Below are 7,119 nucleotides of genomic sequence, written 5' to 3'. Positions count from 1 at the left end.
AGCTTCAAGTGCAGACACTGACAGGGCCTAAAATTCCCATGTGATTCCAAACTTAAGGACACTGTGGTAGACAGGGGCAGCCGCCAATGGTGACTCAGGGTCACGTCCGTGCTGTGCCCTTTACTGCTCTCTGCTAAGAGATCTCACCTCTCTCTGAGACGAGAGATGGCACAGGGTTGGGTTCATCACAGGGTACCTCTCCCACCCTGGCCATGATGCTGGTCCAGGGTTGGACAACGGCCAAACCCTTAACTAGGAAGCAGACTCCTTATTGCCTCTGGAATTGCAGCACTGGAGGGGGAGGATTCTGGAGTGGCCTGAGCCTTGTTCTCTACCACTGGGGAAATGCTCCTCTGAGATACTCTGTGGAGGCAAAAATGAAGTCGACCTGTGCCCAGGTTCCAGTGGCTTTCAACTCTCTGCATCCAGCCAGCCCTCAGACTGATCCTATGCCTGCCCTTTCTGCAGTTTGTCCATACGAACCAACGCATTCTCTTTGGCTTTAATTAAAGTTGGGTACTATCCACTTGAAAGCGGCCTAATGTCTATCATATGTGTAACGAGTTTATGGGAGAGACACAGCTCTTTGGGGGAGTAAATGTAAAACAATTTTGTTAAACTATTGCCTTGAGCTCTACTGCATTGAGTGTCCCTCTCTTATCTTTTAAAGATATGGGCAAATTAACTGTCTTTCAGTTTTTACAGGGGTCAGACACTTTTTCTGTAAAGAGCCAGATAGTAAATATTTTAGGCTTTGTGAGTCATATGTGATCTCTGTTGTATATTCTGGTTTATTTTGCAATCCTTTAAAAAAATGTCAGGACTTTCCTTGTGGCGCAGTGGTTAAGAATCTGCCTGCCAATGCAGGGGACATGGGTTCAAGCCCTGATCCAGGAAGATCCCACATGCCACGGAGCAACTAAGCCCGTGCGCCACAACTACTGAGCCTGCGCTCTAGAGCCCGCGAGCCACAGCTACTGAGCCTGAGTGCCACAACTACTGAAGCCCATGTGCCTAGAGCCCATGCTCCACAACAAGAGAAGGCACTGCAGTGAAAAGCCCGTGCACCACAACAAAGATTAGGCCCCGCTCTCCGCAACTAGAGAAAGCCCACGCGCAGCAACAAAGACCCAACGCAGCCAAAAATAAATAAATAAAATAAATAAATTTATTTTAAAAAATAATAATAAAAAATAAAGAAAAAATGTCAAAACCGTGGGCTGGGGCTGGATTTGGCCCGAGGGTTATTAAAACACTTTTTTTAAAATTGAAGTATAGTTGATTTACAATGTTGTGTTAGTTTCTGGTGTACAGCAAAGTGATTCATATTTTCATATTCTTTTCCATTATGGTTTATTACAAGATATTGAATATAGTTCCCTGTGCTATACTGTAGGACCTTGTTTTTTATCTATTTTACATTGATATATAGTAAAAGTTTGTGTCTGCTAATCCCAAACTCCTAATTTATCCCCCCCCCAACAAAACACTTCAGTTTTGAGCTTCAATCCCACTGTTGGGAGAGGCACGCTGCCCCGAGTGTCCCTGCACATTTCTGCTGAGTGTGCTAGACTGGCAGGCTTATGTGTCTTCTGACACTGAGCGTAGACAACTAAGTCACATGGACAACTGAGTCCAGGTGACTCCCAGGTAGCCCAGCATGATGAGCAGAGCCAGGATTAGGGTGAGGCAAGACACCCAGAGCACAAAACCTAAGGAGGCTCTCATACTTAGGTGCCAATCCTGCATTTGCGCAAGACTGAATCCTTCCCTAAATTGTGCACCGTGGGTGCCGTCCCTTGCCCCATCCTTCTCCCAGCCCAGACAAGCACCACCTAACGGCTCATTCTCAAGAAGGAGGAAACTGGCCTTCTTGCTCTTTCCTACAATGTTTACAGCTGGCTCAGAAAGCATTAGGCGTGGGCTTCCCTGGTGGCACAGTGGCTGAGGGTCCGCCTGCCGATGCAGGGTACACGGGTTTGTGCCCCGGGCCGGGAGGATCCCACATGCCGCGGAGCAGCTGGGCCCGTGAGCCATGGCCGCTGAGCTTGTGCGTCCGGAGCCTGTGCTCCGCAACGGGAGAGGCCACAACAGTGAGAGGCCCGCGTACTGCAAAAAAAAAAAAAAAAAAAAAAAAGTTCTTATTGAATATCCTGACACAGGTATATTTGTAAGACATGGGTCTTTTAAAACCACGCCAGAAAAAAATTGTAGGCATTAACTTTGCGTCATTGTTAGGGTCCACTCTAAACTGGATCCACAACAGGAAACTTGGTACTATTTTCATGGGTTTTTAGTATATATGATGATAGCACAAAGGAAAGCTGGTCTCTAAGGGAAAATTTTCAGGAGAAATTTAGAACCCATTCAAACATATTAAACAGAAAAGACAACTTCATCAACTGGAAAAACAAATGTTTCCTTACCAGAAGGATTTCCTTACCAGAAGGATAAAACTGTTTTCTGACTCGATGAGAGAGTGCTTACAGTTCACTTCAACGTTCGGCTTGCTTTACTGTCTTGTGTCACCGATGGTGACACAACCACACATCTTCTTGTGTAGTTTTAGGGCCGGCCTTAAGGGGTCTGTACCTTTAGAGCAGTGGTTCTCAAACGTCAGCATGCGTGTGTCGGACCCCTTCGGAGAGCTGGTTAAAACCCTAATTGCTGGACCCCAGCCCCCGTTTCTGACGCAGTAGCTACTGTTGGGGGCAGGGGAGGGAGCCTGAGAATTTGCACCTGCTAACAGGTTTCCAGTGATGGCAGTGGTGCCGATCTGGGAATCACATGTGAGAAACACTGCCTAGGGCATCATTTTCTAGCTCAGAGCATCCACTGCATCCAAGCCGACCTGTCGTTTCTTTTTTTTTTTTTTTTTTTTTTTCCGTACGCGGGCCTCTCACTGTTGTGGCCTCTCCCGTTGCGGAGCACAGGCTCCGGACGCGCAGGCTCAGCGGCCATGGCTCACGGGCCCAGCCGCTCCGCGGCATATGGGATCCTCCCAGACCGGGGCACGAACCCGTATCCCCTGCATCGGCAGGCGGACTCTCAACCACTGCGCCACCAGGGAGGCCCTGTCGTTTCTTTATAAAAATAGTTTTATGGTAATGCAATCCCATTCATTTATTTACTTCTTGTCTGTGGCTGCTTTCTTGGTGCAACTGCAGAGTTGAGTTGTTGCAATAAACTTTAAGGCCTTCAAGGCCTTTTTTGGCCCTTACAGAATATTTTCTATTTGGTGCTTTATAGAAAAAAATGCTGATCTCTGGTCTACTACATCATCATCTAGCCCTAGTAAACCCTGCCACATCATGTCCTGGCCTGAGGATAATTACAGAGGATAATCCTATAAGGACGTTGCCATGACTGGGGCGTATTTCACTAAATGTGCAATTTCATAAAATTTTATAATAACCTCAACTTTGCATGGGCCAGTTTACAGCTATATATAAACTAAAGATATTTGCTCAAAAGCCTGCTTTATATTCAGGTCATTATTTTAATTCCTTGAATGTAAAGGTTTTTTTAAAAAGGTCTCCATACACCTTGGAGGATAAAGAACTATTGAAAATATCTATGTTACCCAGTCACAAAGGAAAATTGGAAGGATACAGCATTTATTATGGTGGAGCTGCATCTCGTGCAGAGTTATATACACAAGAAAAAAAATCTCATGGAGTCAAAATTATGCTTGGAAATCAAAGTCACCTTTAAAAAATACAGTATACAACATTTACAGACCATGTTGGAAGCAGATTCTCAACGGTCCAACACAGCCAGTTTTTCCTTCAGTGTTCAAACAGATGGCTCAATCTTTGGGTGAGCACCAGATGAAATAGTTGGCTTGCATTTGAGGCCATCTTGTATAAAAAAATACTTATCTTTAAACACTAGAATCACACTCTGCACAGTGAGAAGCTCACGCCACAAGGCACAAAGAATCTATGACCAACTGAGGGAGCTCACTTAGTTTGGGGAGTATTCAAGAGAAATGGTAGTCAGAAGTGACCGCATGACTTAAATCCTCAACGTCTCTCTTTCCCTCTGGCCCAGCACATACACTTGGACTCATAAAACTTGAATGTGCCTCTGATGGGACTCCCCTATGTTCGTGAAGACACTCACAATAAAATAAAGGTCTTTGAGGGCTTCCCTGGTGGTGCAGTGGTTAAGAATCCGTGTGCCAATGCAGGGGACACGGATTCAAGCCCTGGTCCGGGAAGATCCCACATGCCGCGGAGCAACTAAGCCCATGTGCCACAACTACTGAGCCTGCGCTCTTGAGCCCACGAGCCACAACTACTGAAGCCTGTGTGCCTAGAGCCTGTGCTTCACAACAAGAGAAGCCACTGCAATGAAAAGCCCTCGCACCGCAACGAAGAGTAGCCCCCGCTCTCTGGAACTAGAGAAAGCCAGCGCACAGCAACGGAAGACCCAACGCAGCCAATAAATAAATAAATAAATAAATAAAATAAAGGTCTTTGCATGGTGGTTCATATCCCACTCCTGGTACCAGATTCTGTTATTGCTCTGCTCAGGTTGTAAATAAAAAACATGCCCAGCAGAAACAGAGACAGAGATGTAGAGAACAAACGTATGGACGCCAAGGGGGGAAAGTGGCGGGGAGGGGGGAGGGGGGGAAGGAGGAGGGGAGGGGAGGGGGATGAATGGGGAGATTGGGATTGACATATGTACACTAACATGTATAAAATGATAACTAATAAGAACCTGCTGTATAAAAAATAAAATTCAAAAATTCAAAGAAAACAAGATTACTTAGAGATAATGGAGATAAATCTAAAATACAGTCAGCTAAAAGAGTTGAAACTGATGCCTCTGTGAAAGTTGAAATGGGGGAAAAGGTAGTGGACTGCCTTCTGTTTTCATAGAAAACCTTATAATACTTGTTGTTTCTTTAAACCATGCAAATGTATAACTTTGGTTTTTAAAAGAATGTAAGTTTCCTGATGGCACGGACCATGAGAGTATTGTTCTATTAAAATCCCCAGTGCTTCACCTGAAAAAAAAAGAAACATGCCCAGGTAAACTTAAAGGAAAATGATTTATTTTTAAGATATATCAGCATCACTGACGGCACTTGTACTTTGACAGTATCATCTCTGTTTACGTCAGGGCTTTTTAGCTCCAAATAATCCTAGTTAAAAAGCTTATTGGATCATTTTGTCACCATCCACCATCTCTGACCCATGAATAGACACCATGGCAAAATGCAAACACTCCTACGCCATTTAGACAAAGCTGCCATGGGCTACTTTCCTCTGACAAAGGCAACTTAGCAGGCTGTCACTTTAAGGCCCCAACTTCATTCAGTACAAATACCAAATACCAAGCCCTTCCAAATGATCACAAAGATTGTTTAAAGCCACGTTTATTCTTCACAGTAAGTTCACATGAAATTGTTTTTAAAAAGATAATACCTGGTTTAAAAATTTTTAAGATTTTTTTTTCTTTTATTTATTTGTTCTTAGTTCCCCGACCAGGGATCAAACCCAGGCCCCCTGCAGTGGAAGCGCAGAGTCCTAACCACTGGGGCGCCAGGGAATTTCCTGTTTTAAGATTTTTAAGTCCAAGTTTACTTTCATTTCAAATAATATTAAAATATTGTCTAAATTGAGCCTCGCATAAATCTTGTGAAGATGGGTGTTAACCTTATTTTGCATATAAGAAATTGAAGAGCATCATGAAGTCATATAACATTTAGGATAGAGCTGGACTCTAAACCCAGGTCTCTTCTGATTCCAGGAAGCTGACTTAGTAGGTTTCTTGATAAGTAAATCAATGGCTAACTTTGGCATAATCATTACAGGAACATGAAAAGTATTTTAAAATAGTACACAATTATTTTAATTGTTGAATGTATAAGTCCAAAATAGGATAAGTAGCAGCCCAGGAAATAAAAATTTTACAGTTTTAGCAACGTGTGTAACAGGGCTAGTGAAAACTAGGAATGCCATCGATACCTATCTTGCTGAAATAGGATAACAAAAGTTTAAAAGGTTCCTGGTAAAATCGCCTTTCCCTTAGCATATTATTCATCTAACTAAAGCAAAAAGATCGAGTAAACAATCTGCATAAAGAATCACAAATATAGTTGTAGCTTAAGAAGTTTAGATTCATTAGAAAAATGGATCGTTTAAATTAATGTGTGAATATAAAATTAATGTAAGGAATTGAGTATAGTTACTCATACATCATTATTTGTTTGACTCAGTTTAGTAAAATGTAATTGTTTCCTACATTTAGTGTTTATGAGGAGAGATTTTTTAAATTGACCAAGCCACATTGCATTATAGCATCTGTCAATGATTAAAGAAACATCTCCCCATTAGTGATTTAGGAGTTCATGATCTCCTAAAGGCTACCGTAATTTTCCTTTGAGATTTAATGAACAGACATAACACAAAAAATCTTCTGTCCCAAGGTTTCAAAATCTGCAACTGCTACTCATTTATACCCAGATAAAATGTAAAATATCTGATCTAAACTTACATAATATTTTATTAATCAGTAGAGTTATGGTATTATTACCTACACACACTCAATATGTTTATTACCTGCATCTCTACTTGCATGGATGATCCTCAACACTTGGGACTTTCCTGAGCACTGGAGGACATTTAGCATCCCTGGCCCCAGCACACTAAGTCCCAATAGTTCGTTCCATTACTATGACCATAACAAAGGGTGGGCATGAACCGTACACGTGCCCCCAGACATTGCGAAAACCCTATACCACTCTCCTCATCCCCTTCAAGAACCACTGTGATAGATGTTAGAGCAGACCTGGACAAAGTTGACCAAGATAGCCAGTTCTTTGGAAGAGGTTTCTAGGAGACTAGATATATTCAATGTAAGATGTAGCTGGGAAATTTTTCTATACTAACTTATAATTTGACTTGCTGACTTCTTTACTATTGAGCTGGGTTTAATTTTGGAGTAATACATCCCTATGATATTGATTAGGAATAACGAATATCGTTTATTCTAATAGATAATTGTGTTCATTTAAGTTACAGAAGGGTTCTGAGTCAGAACTCGAAACTCGGGAATACTTTTCTCTCTTCCACCCCACCCCCAATCATCACACAGGACCTGGAC

Source organism: Mesoplodon mirus (assembly GCF_964341445.2).
Source record: "Mesoplodon mirus genome assembly, chromosome: 16".
Classification (NCBI taxonomy): domain Eukaryota; kingdom Metazoa; phylum Chordata; class Mammalia; order Artiodactyla; family Ziphiidae; genus Mesoplodon; species Mesoplodon mirus.
This window is presented reverse-complemented; position numbering follows the sequence as displayed.